We start from the raw sequence: 14,806 nt of genomic DNA on the forward strand, positions 1-14,806 counted from the left end.
CCCGCCGCCGGGGAGCCCCGAGCCTTCCCTGCCCCGGAGGCGGAGCGGCGGCGAGGGGCGGGAGGGGCGGTCGCCACCACCTCCCGGCGGGCGAGTCCGCCCTTGCCCGGGCGAGCTGGGCGCCGGGTTGTGGCCAGCAGCCCGTCCCGGGGCTAGCAGCCCCGCACGGCTCCCGCCCCGCAGCGCGGAGCCCGGGGAAGCTCCGGAGGGCGCTGGGGGCCACCCGCGACGGGCAGCGCGGGGTCCCCGCGGTCCCCGGCACCGCGGTCACCCTCCAACCGGCAACTCGGTGGTGGGAGCTGCGGGGCCGGGCAGAAGGCACCCCACGGACCTTCCGAGAGGGGCAGAGGTGGCTGTCAAAGTCCTGCACTGTCAGCGGGCACGCTCACTTACTTCACTGACAGCATCCTGAGCGAGTAAAAAAGGGAAGCAGGAAAAATATCAATCATTGGACGTTTTGTCCTGTTTTCTTTTTTTTTTTTTCTCGAGTGAGTAAAAAAGGGAAGCAGGAAACATATTAATCATTGGACGTTTTGTCCTGTTTGTTTTTTTTTTTTGCTTTTTTGGCAGTTGGCCATATCATAGAACTCATGTATGTGATCGTATCATAGAATCATAGCACTCTCTAGGTTGGAAGGCACCTTTCAGATCATCGCGTCCAACCATCAACACTGCCAAAGCCATCACTAAGCCACGTCCCTCAGCACCACGTCTGCCCATCTTCTAAATACCTCCAGGGATGGCAATTCCACCGCTCCCCTGGGCAGCCTGTTCCAGTGTTTGACAACCCTTTTGGTGAAGACATTTTTCCTAATAGCCAACCTAAGCTTCTCCTGGCCCCTCCTTGAGGCCATTTCCTCTTCAGCCAGCCTAAGCTTCCCCTGGCCCCTCCTTGAGGCCATTTCCTCTTCTCCTATCATAAACTGATCAAACACCATCTCAAAACTCACTCATGTATGTGATCGTATCATAGAATCATAGCACTCTCTAGGTTGGAAGGCACCTTTCAGATCATCGCGTCCAACCATCAACACTGCCAAAGCCATCACTAAGCCACGTCCCTCAGCACCACGTCTGCCCATCTTCTAAATACCTCCAGGGATGGCAATTCCACCGCTCCCCTGGGCAGCCTGTTCCAGTGTTTGACAACCCTTTTGGTGAAGACATTTTTCCTAATAGCCAACCTAAGCTTCTCCTGGCCCCTCCTTGAGGCCATTTCCTCTTCTCCTATCATAAACTGATCAAACACCATCTCAAAACTAATTTGGGAACAGTTTTTCTTAACAGGATCCAGGGTGAAGATTTTTCAAAGATCTTCCTGGTTCTGTCCATACGTTTACCTCTTGAAAACTGGGTCAGGAGTGAAACCCCTGAATCTTTTTAAAATATGTCAAATTGTGCACCCAAACATTGAAGGATTCACCACTGATAAACACTTCTGAAAATGTGAAGCCCACAGAGGTAAAAAGCCCCAAGTCAGGAAGGATTGGCAGAGTTATTTGGAGAAGACAGCAGAAGTTGGAGAGGCAAGGCTCAAGGACTGAATACCGCTCCCCTGGGCAGCCTGTTCCAGTGTTTGACAACCCTTTTGGTGAAGACATTTTTCCTAAAGCCAGCCTAAGCTTCCCCTGGCCCCTCCTTGAGGCCATTTCCTCTTCTCCTATCATAAACTGATCAAACACCATCTCAAAACTCATTCGGGAACAGTTTGTCTTAACAGGATCTAGGGTGAAGATTTTTCAAAGATCTTCCTGGTTCTGTCCATATGTTTACCTCTTGAAAACTGGGTCAGGAGTGAAACCCCTGAATCTTTTTAAAATATGTCAAATTGTGCACCCAAACATTGAAGGATTCACCACTGATAAACACTTCTGAAAATGTGAAGCCCACAGAGGTAAAAAGCCCCAAATCAGGGTTCTGTCCATACGTTTACCTCTTGAAAACTGGGTCAGGAGTGAAACCCCTGAATCTTTTTAAAATATGTCAAATTGTGCACCCAAACATTGAAGGATTCACCACTGATAAACACTTCTGAAAATGTGAAGCCCACAGAGGTAAAAAGCCCCAAGTCAGGAAGGATTGGCAGAGTTATTTGGAGAAGACAGCAGAAGTTGGAGAGGGAAGGCTCAAGGACTGAACAAAAAGCCCACCTCTAGAGCTCTACTGATGCATTCAACTCAGCTGAGAGTTTTACAGGTGAGAGGTTGTCCTCATCTCTAACTTCATCTGCAGATACAAACTAGGAGAATTTTGCAATATAGGGAATGCAGAATTGTCATCATGCAGGAATGCCAAGGGGGCAGAAGTGCTGACTAAAAGGGGTTTGAGTGCTCAGGAATCTACCAATCTACTCACATATATTGGTTCTGAGGGAAAAGTAGAGAGTTCCTCAAACAGAAAGACATCTAGGGGATGCCCAGAGGGGAACTGGACTGAGCTTGAATGGTGGGAAGAAACGAAAATAAGACCGGAAAAATGAATTGAAGAAATGGGGGAGTACTATTTGGGGAAAAGAGAAAAGAGCAAGATAGACTTTTTTTATTCTGTGTAAAGCAATAAATACCTATAAGCAATCTCTTTTCAATCTCTAGTCTATTGCTGATACCAAAACAGCCCCCAGGACCCAGGATGTCTAAACTACAAACAACAATCTGGACCAAAAGCCATTTGTCAGATAAGCTTGTCACTTGCTAACATGGTTATCTGTTGTCAAGCAGCTGTGGTTTAGGGTCACGACAGTACAGTCAGTCTAAGTGCAAGCACTTTCAAGCAAAAATGATTGAGAAATTTAATTGGGAAGTTTTGGAGCAACTTTGCTTAGAGAAGACCCGCTCCCATTGCTTGCTAGAAAAGAGAAGTAGTCTGCAACGACATGTGTGAATTCACCAGAACAGAAACTACCTCTTTTGACCTTATTGATGCCAGCACGGGTATTAGCAAATGAGCATTATCTGCACCATCGGACACTGAGCATTTTTCTCACTCTGTTAGATAAAAAGCAGCACAGAGCTGAACTGGAGAAGGAGGGCAATATGATGGGGGGATACTCAGTAGGGGCTAATGATGTGCAAGACGTGTTTTCTTGTGTCCCAAGTTTGACATACAGTGTGTCGCCTCGTGACACAGCCAGTCTGCCTCTGCCCATCTCAGCGTGTGCCCTACTCATTGTCACGACTCCTTGTCAGGTTTCACACTTAGTGAGGTTACAAGGACAGAGTGAATTTACCCCTCTCCTTGCCAGGAGCATCTACCCCAGGCTGACTCGGCCACAGACACCACTTGGTTTCAGTGTGTCCAGCAAACAGTTGCAGTGACATCTCTGTATACCTGGGTTGTGCAATAACCAGGTGCCCTCCTTCCTGTGGGTGCTCCCCTAAGTGTGGTCCCGCTGGTGACACCTTATTTCCTCAATGGTGGGAGGAGAGTGGGTACAGCTTATGAATGTGACGTGAGATTTGTGCATTCTCAGACACATCCCAGGGACATCACTGTTACCTTACTTACCTGCTTCCTATTTTCACATTTCATGAATGAAAATGTAATATAAAAGTTGCAAAGTGCCAAAAAAAACCCAAAAACCAAAAAAAGTGTAGAAATGAGGAGCACTTCAAAACCAGGCTCTACACAAACTGTATTTTTTTAACTTGAGCCTACTAAAAGTACAGGTAGAGGATCTGCCTCTTCAGTCCTGCTCTCACTGTAAGATTTCACCCAGCAATTATACAACATAAAAGATTTTGTAGGCTTCATTCAGCCTTCAATACCTGAATGCTGAATCTCATAGCTTGCTTTTGAGCCAAGTTTTGCAGTTATCTGAAAAGGCCATGGGAGTATTGTGTCTAAGATTCCCCTAAAACTTTTTGAAGATGCACAGCTATTTGTTCTTTTAACTTTATACCCGATGCAAATATTTCCATGTGTGCTCTTGGCAAATCACCAAAGCTTTAGAAGCTCGGTTTGGTTACTCCTGAAAAATAGAGATTAAAAAAAAAAACCAAAAAAGCAAATGAAGAGAAAAATGCAACAGCACCACCCTGCTGCCATCTCTTTGTCAGACAGATAATAACAAAAGATCTGCTCAAAGAATTGCAGTTGTGTAACATCTAGCCAACAAGCAGAGTTTTTCAAAAGTCAGCTGAAATGAAAAAGTTAGGCTAAAGCAAATTCTTTTTTTCCCCCCAGTTCAAGCATAGCTGTTTTCAATTTTATTGAAAAAGAAATAAAATTGTTTTAACATTCCTTGTAGTGAGAAACAGAGCAGAAGTCCATGGAGCCAGTGGAAAAAATTGCTTCCATGAGTAAGGGTTTCATAGCAACCATAACAACATAGGTCAGGAAGAGACTAAAAGAGATTGTTTAGTCCAGTGGTGACAAAATTTTGGCACAGGCACCAGGTCTGTAACTGACATGGATCTGGGCTGGCACCAGGGTCTCTGAGTCACGGGGCCTTTGGCAAGAAATCTGGCACTGAGCATCAAAAATGCTGGTTGATCACCAGTCTTGTGCAGCCCCCAGAAGTAAGATAGGTTTGAAAGTATCCAGCCATTGGTGACAAATATTTGCCAGGTCATATGCTTCACCGTCTCTGGTGAGGAAATTATAAGGTCCCCAGGTAAGCTCTTGCCAGGGTTTCACTCTTGTCAATACTCAGCAAAAATAATTTTGCAACAGCTGAAGCTGTTTTCTTCTTGTCCTTCTTCCAGCATCCATGAGAACAGCTGGCTGTTGTCCTCTTAATAATAATATAATACATATGGAAGACTTTCACCTTAATTCCTCTGAAGCTTTTCTCATCCAGACAACACAATCCCCGGTCTTTCAGCCTTCCAGCACATACCACTGCCTGTACTTTCCTCTCTGCTTAGAAGTTAGTGTAAAAAAACTCAGTGTGAGACTCTACAGAAAGAGAAGGTGATATTATTTTACAGTATCTCCAAGTACACATTGGCTTTAGCCACACAGAGTCATTTTCTCAATGATTTATTCACTTACACTCTCACCCCCACATACTCACAAGAACCAAGATAAAAGTGTTCAGGTGATCTGGCCTGGGTCACTTGTGTCCAACACAGAGGACAAGGGGCTGTGGAGTCTTCATCCTTGGACATATTCAAAAGTTGTCTGGAGATGGTGCTGGGCAGCCAGCTCTAGGTGACTCTCCTTGAGCATGGAAGTTCAACCAGATGACCTCCTGAGATGCCTTCCAACCTCAACCATTCTGTGATTCTGTGAAGGGACACCAGGTGTCAGGTCCTCATCATATCTGCTGAACAGTGACAAACTAATTTTTGGACAGGTTTTCAATACCTGGTCAAAAATTACCATGGCATGAGTCTTTTGCATCAGAATTTTGCTTACTTCTACCTCAATAAATTTTAGGCAAGTGTACTCCAACTTTCTTAAGGCCATAGTCTGTATTCCAGCTGGGGTGAAAGGAAAAGGAATGGTCTAGGTGATGTGCTGTAAAGTTCTTCCTATCTTCCTTGTGTTAGTGTGTAGGGTCTTCTGCTCACAGGTAGACTGTGGTTGGTTTTACTGGAATGCAGGCCTCTTGGGCTATAACACAGGCAACAGTCCTCAACTGTGGACTTCTGGACTATGCCCTTATTTATTAACTTGGTCCATCTTTTACACTGTTCTGCTGTTTCTTCTTGCCCTTATTCGGTTATATCTGCTCATACTTCATTTCCGCCCCTTAATATAGTCAGTACAAGTCAGTAACCCTGTACACCTTCTTTCATTTCATAACTCTATTTGAAGGTACAGTGCCCAATAACAAATACTGTATTCCAGGTAAGAAATCACCCACAGTGAATGCATTTGCTGTACCATTTTGAATGTGATGCTCCTTCTAACATAGCCCAGAATGACAATTACTTTTTTTTTTACAGTAGTATCATGTTGTTATCTCATATTTCTATTGCACTCTGCAGTAAGTCTTAGATTAATTTCTGCTGTTGAGTTCTTTGTCAGGCTATTTCCCCTTCTGTATTTCTGTAGTTGATTTTCTGCAGTTGACTTTCTGCTTCTAAGTGGACATTTTTTCCCCTTTGTTTTTATTATATTTCTTCATTTGATCAACTCTTTCTCATTTGTCAAGATAATTTTGAATTCAAATGTTGTCTTTCACAGCGCTTGCAAACTGCTGGGGGACAAAATCCATATTGCTTAAACCATAGTCATAGCAGAAAGAAGACCATGAGCATCAAGGAAGCAGAGAGTCAGCAAATGTGGAGGACCGGTAGGTCAAGTGTACTTAAAACAACCTTGGAGGGAAAGAGTTTTGTGGCAAAGCTATCAATTATTGAAAGATACTGTATTAAGGCCGCTACAGCAAATTATAACAGTGAAGACAAAATTTGGGAAGAATAGCGGGAGACAAAGTACCACCGTGTGTGGAATTCTTTAAGGATGTGAAGGTCAAAGTGGTGGGATTCATTGCAGAGCAGAGAACACAGCCGTCTTTCTGTTCTGCATTCTTAGGTGAAATGAAAGAAGTAATTATCCCAGAGACCAAACAAAGTCTGTTATTTCACATTTCATAAAACATTAGACTTTTTAATAACCGCTGGGATATTCTTGTACCTTTGTGTCTGAAAGCAGGTGAGTTTTAAAGCATTACTGAAAGAGTTTGGAACTCAGAAACAGAAAAGAGACTGTTTGAAATGCTCTACTAGATAGCCTGCAAAATGCCTATTCTAATGGAGAAATAAAATCAGAGAGAAAATAAAAACAAAGTGGTCATTCCCCACAAGAAATTCCCTTAAGTGCACCAAATTATTCAGAAATTTGCTGCATTAAAAGTCAGTGAAAGAAAATGTAGGAGAATGTGCTTCCAGTTCACCAAACCGTGTATTTTCCTGGTACTATTAAATTAGTGCTTACAATCTGTTCAAGTCTACAGAAAAATGACTGTGAAGAATTTGGAGTTGACTCTGTTTCACCAAGCTCTTGTGTTTATTTCAGTGTGATTCACAGATAGGGAGAGCAGCGAAGCATTAAGGGAAATTAAAAATACCCAAACCCTGTACAGCTCTAGTACTTTTCTTTTACTTTGGTCATGTTTCCAATTGTATGTAATCCTCCCAGATTTCTTAATTCTCACTCTTGTATGCAACCTCCAGTCTGAGATGACAACTTCAGTCTCTTTTGCCCTCTATTGAAGTGAACTGGTAATAACAATTGCCAATAAAAGGTGAGCTACAATATATAAAAGAGGATATAAATAATTGATCTCAGATCAGTGGCGTGTGTAATTACTTTGTGTAGAAGTCTCATAAGTGCTGCCAAGTCTTCTGCTGGCTCCTACCTATGTGTTCATTTTACCTTCTTTCACTAGCCGTCCTTAGTGCGGGATGTAGACATGGTAATTATATGGCAATTTTTTTGTCTACTTGTTTAATACAAAGCTTTTAATTCTTAGGAAAGGTCTATATGTGGCCAATGGATATCTCTGAATAATAGACTCAGAGTTCAAATAGTTTTATTTTTCAACACAAATGGCTGACCTCAAATAGTTCAGCATATTTATATTTCAGGGTATTAAAGGGGTTATTTCACCAGGTGAATTATGAACAATCGCACAAAATAATTTCATTTGTAGTGTGCTGTACTAGTTTTACAGTACTTTAATCGTTCTTACAAAAACTTTTTCAAACAGTTCAGTCCCATATCTGTCTGGATATTCCCAAGTCACAGAAAAGGACTGTAGCAAATCTTACTCATTCTTCAAGAGAGAGCATGTTCTCAGTCATCCTGCCTCACCCTGCAAGCACTTCATAGACTACAAACACTACTACAGGTAGGTGGTATGGAAGGCAAAGTTACCCACTTGGGTTAGTTAGTTGAGGTATGACACATGACTAACATGCCTAGTCCTTTCAAAGCCTATGCTAGTACCTCTGTGTGTTGCTGCCCTTTGCATGGGGATACACAAGGCTGCTCCGAATTAGCCGCGGTACCTGGGTATCATGTTCAACTGATGGAGAAATTACATCCCATGCCTGTGAGACTGCAAACAGACTTTGTCTTAGTGCTCTGAGAAGATGTGAGGAGCTACATTTAGTACTGACCTGAACCCCATGGAAATCATTAAACTAATTTGAGTGTAGCGCAGCATCACCAGGTGCAGGTACAGTCCGGATGGGAAAGTAAAGGAGAAGAGTAGACACAACCATGTCCTACAACCGAGTGTTATATGGGCAATGCTAACAGTGGGATATATATATTCTCAGAGGAGCAAAAAGCTGAATTTACCTTGTGATAAATACACATATGGGAGTTTGTTGGTGATGAGGTCAGAAAGGGTTGTCTTGGCACAGTCAGACTAACTCTTGCGGGTTACGTCCCCTCCCTTCGTCGTCACCATCTCCCCGTACTGCGGTGGCCGAAGCATCCCACGCTGCAGCTTGTCTTCATTTTTACTGTACTTCCAGCGGGATAAACAAGTGCTCCCTCTCTGCGCTCTCAGGAAGGCTCTGTGCTTGTGGTAAGCAAAGTGCTTTCAGCGACTGCTGTTGTACATCTCCACCAATTGCAAGCGCAGGTTTTCCATTAAAAGTTGAAGAGAGGGGAAGAAGCAGAATTCTGAAACCAACCCCACAATTAGATAAGTGAAGACTTAATGTCAAAATACTTTGCAGCACTTTTAAGGATAATTTGGTTCTATCCTGTGGCCATGAAACAATCTTAAAATAACTTGTCAATAACTGTATCCAGCAGGGGGAGGATAGGACCTTCTGGCTTTAATGAAAAACCTGGCAACCAAGCTTCATAAGGCTTTACTTATAGCTGAAAGCAAGAATATAAACGCACAAGCAAACACTTATCAACAGTTTGATTCATGTTTGTGATTTTAGTACTCAGCAGTTCCTCTCAACAGGTAGAGGGAAGCTTCAAACTCCTTTGAGTTTTGGCTCCTTCTCTTCCAGCAGAAAGGAAACATCTTCCTGCTATTTCTGGATCAGACTTTTTATATCTGGACGAGTAGCTCTCCTGCTGGGGCTGGTCTTAATTTGCAACAGTCCCTCATCTAATCTTCAGCAACATCCCTGTTGCTGGGTTGTTCCACTGTTAGATGCTATGTCTGTACTTGCTTGTGGTCATGTAAGTGGTGTACATCAGCAGACTCCACAATTCATGACGTGAGAACGTTCCGTGACAGGCTATAATGCTTGCACAGGAGTTGGAGGAGCACATATGTCTGTCTGTATGTGCATACCAATGCCCCTTCCTCTCTTCTGCAAAAGGAAATGGTCTGGTCCTTCCTCCTTTTCTACCCTGTTGTGCCAGGTTGTTCCTCACTGTATCTCACCTTTGCTCCAGGAAGGAATTGTGCTGATAAGGCAGACAGGGAGAGTCCAGATCCCCCTGAAAGATGTGGAAGGAGGGGTTCTGCTGTACGCTGGCTGGGAGCCCCAGGAGGAATACCGATGTGCTCTGCAAAGTCTCCTCATTGCACTTCAAAGAGAAATTGATCCTTTTTCATACCTTTTCCATGCCTTGCAAAATGCTAGATAGAAAAATACTCTTATTTACAACTATGAAACATTAAAAATATATATTTGTCTAGAGAGTGTGAGAATTTCCTAACCTCAAAGTTTGACTTGGTTTGAAGTAGCTTCTTTTTTCTTTCTCCATGTCATTTTTCTCTTTAATTTTTCTATCAAAAGCGAGCTTATATGAACCTGAAGATGTTAGTGGGATGAGACTGATACTCATCAGACAGAAGCAGGAAACGAAACATATAGATGGTGAGGAAGCTGGGACCACAGACTGACTGACCCATCCTCTGCTGTGTGTTTGACACCTGTGGTGATTTTAAAGTGAGGAGTGTGCTCTGTTTGTCCCTGTGGTTTCAGCCTCCTCAGTGCGGGCTGCTGCATCGCCAGGAATGTGGATGCTTTCTGCTGCCCGGGATCCTGTTTTGTTACCGCTTCCTCCTTTGGCCTCCTGCCAGAAAATCACCTTGGAAACCCAGGCACCCGTTTCCATGGTCACTTGGAGGAGCATACGTTTCCTTCCATGGCGTTGGGGTATTCGGAGGAGGAAACCCGCAAGCTTTTTTTGCCAGAGTAAGTTTGGTGGGATTGGACTCAAAGAGCTGCATCCTGACCTTATTTCCTTCCATCAAATCCCCAGCGAAACCACCGGAGCTGCAGAGCGTAAACAAGGGCAGAATGTGGCTTTACATGAATGCATTCACACCGAGCTGTGAAATAACGACTTACAAACAACCTGCCTCTGACTTATTCCCACCCCAGAGAAACTCAAGAGTGAGATGAACAGGAATAAAAGGGAACTTTGTTCTCCCCCAAACACAGGGACATAAAATTCCATGAACAAGAAATAAAAGCACACACCTGATGGCTGAGGTGAAAACCAGCAGTAGCTGGTCAAGCTAAAGGTCTGACTGTGCCAGCATCCTGTATGCAGAAATCTCTTGAGGGTGGTTGTGGAAAAAGGTGGAAGAAACAGCATGAGCATTTTACCTGACTGCCAGGATGGTGAAATCAGCTAGTTGGGTTCCAGCACTGTAGGATCAAAGGCTAACCATCCAGAGGAGGAACTTGTTGAATTCCTGGAAGAAAAAGTAAGAACACTCCTCAAGCTGGTGTGTGAAGACCTGAAGCTCCTCCCCGTTGTGATCACACAGGCTGCAGCAGAAACATGCTCACATTGGGTATTGTATTCAGGCCAGGGGAATACCCTGGAGGTATTTAAGAAATGTGTAGACATGGCACTTCGGGGCACTCTAGTGCCCGAGATTGTTGATTTGTGTCTCTCTGTGGGTGGGTGTGGTGTGGTGGTCTTTTTTTTTTTTTTTGTGGTTAGATTCTATGATCTCAAGGTCCCTTCCAACCATGAAGATTCTGTGATTCTGTGAAATGCAGCAAATGCACCATGCTCCTCTGTGGCCAGAACTTTTCCAGGTAAAGGTTGTCACTGCTCCTCTTCCAGCTTAAAGCTCGTTTCCTTCTGGAAGGTGCTATACCCATCTAGCTCCTTACAGAAACAAGGTTCCTAACCAGAGGGTCCAGGAGGCTGATAAACTGGTAGATGATAAAGTGATCAAGGGCCACATTGTGATCCTGCAGAGTACCAGCACCATCTATGTAACACTCTGCAGCCGTTTTCCATATCTGCAATTTGAAGCCATTGTAATGCTCAGTGAACAGCAACTCCGCTTATTGCAATTGGAAAAGAATGCTTCAAAGCAAGAAATCCTCCCATTTCCAGGTGTGACCATTCCCAAAAGTGGATCTAAGACACCAAATCACTACAGCTCCTGCTTCTTCATTCTTATTTTTCCTGCCCTTCCATTCTGAAGGAAAATTATTAGGGAAACGGTAAATCCAAAGTTAAATACTACAAGAATATTTTCTGTCAAATTTGGTGTTTCAGTGTGGGGATGGGAGTGGAGACACATCACTGCCAATGCACAGAAGGGTGTGAACAGATTTGAGCTTATTTTGCCCAAGCTATGGGCTGACTCGATGCCAGCCAGCCGGTCCAGAAGCTACATAAACATGACAGCATGCCTAATGTGTTGCTGTCTCTCTCTAAGCCAATATGCCCTTGCAACCCAAAATAGCCCTGCATATTATTTTCCACATTGTACTGAACTATGCAGAAACTAAGTTATACGATTGCTGTGGCCCTTTCAAAACCAGTTTAAAGAGAATCAGTTCAGTAAATCCCTGTTGTTGGGGGCACACTCCACCCACGCTGGATAGCCCATTAATCCACGCTAACTCTCAGAGCAACGCATTTGTGGAAGCTACTGCTGAACGATCGGTCGGTTCCTCGTTATGTGATATCCCCTCAGAAGAGCCAGGATGCTTTTACTGCATTTGTACTGCCATCAGCAACTTTGATTCCCCTGAAAGCGGCTGATGGTTTCCAGTAACCGCAGCTCAAGTGAAGAGTTCACCTCCACATTGATCAATTTTGAGCGTACCCTGCAGAGTTACCCATAGAGTTACAGCCTTTTACTGCTACCAAGCAAGAAGAAAACCAACTCTACTTATATTAACTTACAAGTTCACTTCAGAAACATCTATTTGCACCTTCACTACCTACTTATTTGCAATTTCAGCACCATATTTTAGCATTGCATCAATGGAGTTCAGTTTCTAAACAGAAACAGTAAATTCTGTGGAAGTACTGCAGCGCAGCCTTCATCTTACCATGGGTAGGGTGCCATGAGAATTGGACCCTTCCCATCACCTCAAGACCCCCCGAGAGGTTGTGTTCATTTTTAGTGACTTTTTTTTTGTGTTGGCCATACACTCCACTTGCCCTGTACATGAACTGCTCCAACAAAGTCTAATACTAGGCCCGGCTCACTAACCTTTATTTACTTCTTTGCTAGGAGATTACCTTCTTTCTACTTACCCATGCCTAAACTGCAAACATCAGTCTCTCTTAACTTCCCTCCCTTGGCTGGACAAGACTGGTGTTGGTTCTGTTAAATTTAATTTCTGCTAAAATAGTTTTCAATAATCCATTATTTTCTGATGCAGTTATTTAAGCAGGAGCAACTTGGCTTGACTGTAGGAATGTGGCATGTCAAACTACTCTATTTGTCACTCTTTATAAAATGACATTAAAAATAATTAAACAACATGAAATGGCTGTGATATTAATTGAGAGGAATGTAGGAAATGCCAAAATGCTGGCTGTCTGCAAATCCTTAGTGGGTTTACCCAGTGTGCTTGAGTTTACACTCCATAAAACAGCATCGTGCTACTTCTTTCCCATAAGTCTTATATAAAAAAATAGTAACAACAACATCAACAACAGCAATAATAATAATAACAACAAACTTACACATAATTATTACATGCACAAAAGGTCCACATAATAACTAGTGCTCAGGAATGGAGCCTTAGCTAGCTAAAATAAGTTGATCTTGGAGTCCTGCAATGGGATGCCTTACGAATGAGTGCTTGTGCCAGAGTCACTTCAGAGGGCGAGTGTCAGAGCAGGGCCCACAGGAAATGTGGTTGACACAGGATAGCACAGCTAAAGCAAAATACCAAATGGTTTCTTTTTTGAGCGGGTCCCACTTTCTGTCCAAAGGGCGAAGCAAGGGTTCTGTGGCGAAAACAGTATTTTCTAATATAACTGCAATTAGTGTCAGAATGGAAGTTGCAAAAGCCTTTTCTAACTCGGACATTCCTACCCTTCCAGCTTCCAAGTTTCTTCAACAGCAGTCTTTGTGTGTGTGTAATACAAACCAGTTTATACTGTCCGCACAGTATTTGCATCACTTACAGCTGAGAAGGAAACGTCCATAAGGTAATTTCCCTGATCGTGTTTGTGAGAGATGGATCCCTGTCATTGAAATGCCACAGAATATATTGCATCCAGCTTTATTCCCAGTCATTGGATATAAATGCCTTGCTCCATGCTGGACTAAGCTGCATCTGCACTATGACTTTTCTGTGTCCAGGTGTGATCAGCAGCTCTTGAGAAGTCTCATTGAACAACGTACACATGCTGCAGCTACCTCCCTATGCAGCACTATTAACTTTCCTCATGTTTGTCAACGCATGTTTACGTTTTGATGGTTGGTAAGACCATTTTTAACACAAGGTCATGTATTAAAGAAGAAGGATGTGGCATTTTAGCCAGGCACATAGACCAGCAGTGGGCTGCCTTGGCAGTGACCTACCCTTTGTGTTTGTAGCAAGAAGCTCCTGCTGAACCCCCCTGCATTCTCCAGTCAATCTCAGCAGAGTTAAAATGGATTTTGATTTGGTTTGTTTGGGCTTGGTTTAAAGCACGGAGAAGGCTGTACAAGCCAGAAGGAAAACATCCCGTTGATCTAATCTGGAGGGCTGTGAACAACCTCCAATATTTTAGGGAGGAGATGAGGATTTTAAACCTTCCCACCCCTTTCCTGGGGAATGTGGGAATCCATCCATCTCTCTGTTAGCAGGGATAGGGGAGGGAATGCACGTCTCTATGCTGGCATGAGGGAAATCTGGTGCCTTTTCATCCCTTCCATATGTGCCTCTCTTCTTAAGGCCCTGGAGATCCTTCACATGTTTGTGGTGCTTCTGCCCTTGAAGATACACCTTTCCTGGTCCCACAAAGGGACATGCTTTTTCCCAGATGTTTCTGGGGATTATCCTCCTGATGTGGCCTTCCAGAGATAAGGAACAGTGATGCTCTGTGACATGCAAGAGACATCTGAGTGTGCTGCCACACTAAGAGACATCAGACAGCACTGCTCTTGAAATAACAGCCAGGCACAGCTGGTTGTGAGCCGAGACTGATGCCCTGTTGGGTAGGTTGATGGCAGAAGGAGCTCAGTGTCAGCAAGAGTCTCCTGTGGCCATGAGGGGAACAAACTGAGGTGCTGAGCTACCCTCAGCCATACACCTGCATTTCCCAGACCAGCTGTAATGTCTGCCTGGAAGTAACACAATACAGTATTATGGTTTGGTTTTATATTTCTTTTGTTGAAGAAGAACATTTCTGACTCTATAGTCTGAACTTTCAACTTCTATATACCCAATTAGTGCAAGAAGTTTTCTCTAGGAACCTCAGGCCTTTGTAAAGGTCAAATCTCAAAGTCAGAATTTGATTCTGGAAGACGGCTGCAGTGAGGGTTGGGGTGCATTAGGCTAGGGCTTGGACAAAATCTCCTTGTAGCAGCTGGTCCTAACAGCTGGTTTTCATTCAGAATAAAATGTAAGAAACAGTAAAGCTCCTTCATGGAATTAGATAGCTGAAATAAAAAGAAGTATTGCCAAGAAAGTAGCAATATACACCATTGTGCGGATCCCAGATAAAA

The 14,806-nt window shown here is 43.6% G+C and overlaps 1 long non-coding RNA gene across 1 annotated transcript; it reads left to right on the forward strand.

Annotated features, from left to right (window-relative positions):
- The first annotated feature begins 5,982 nt into the window (after nt 1-5,982).
- LOC106900950 lies at nt 5,983-10,782 on the forward strand. Its single transcript, XR_001414228.1, has 3 exons — nt 5,983-6,241; nt 7,661-7,801; nt 9,672-10,782. It is a non-coding gene; the product is annotated as an uncharacterized LOC106900950 (long non-coding RNA).
- The last annotated feature ends 4,024 nt before the right edge of the window (nt 10,783-14,806 follow it).

Source organism: Calidris pugnax, unplaced genomic scaffold (assembly GCF_001431845.1).
Source record: "Calidris pugnax isolate Ruff unplaced genomic scaffold, ASM143184v1 scaffold44, whole genome shotgun sequence".
Lineage (NCBI taxonomy): Eukaryota > Metazoa > Chordata > Aves > Charadriiformes > Scolopacidae > Calidris > Calidris pugnax.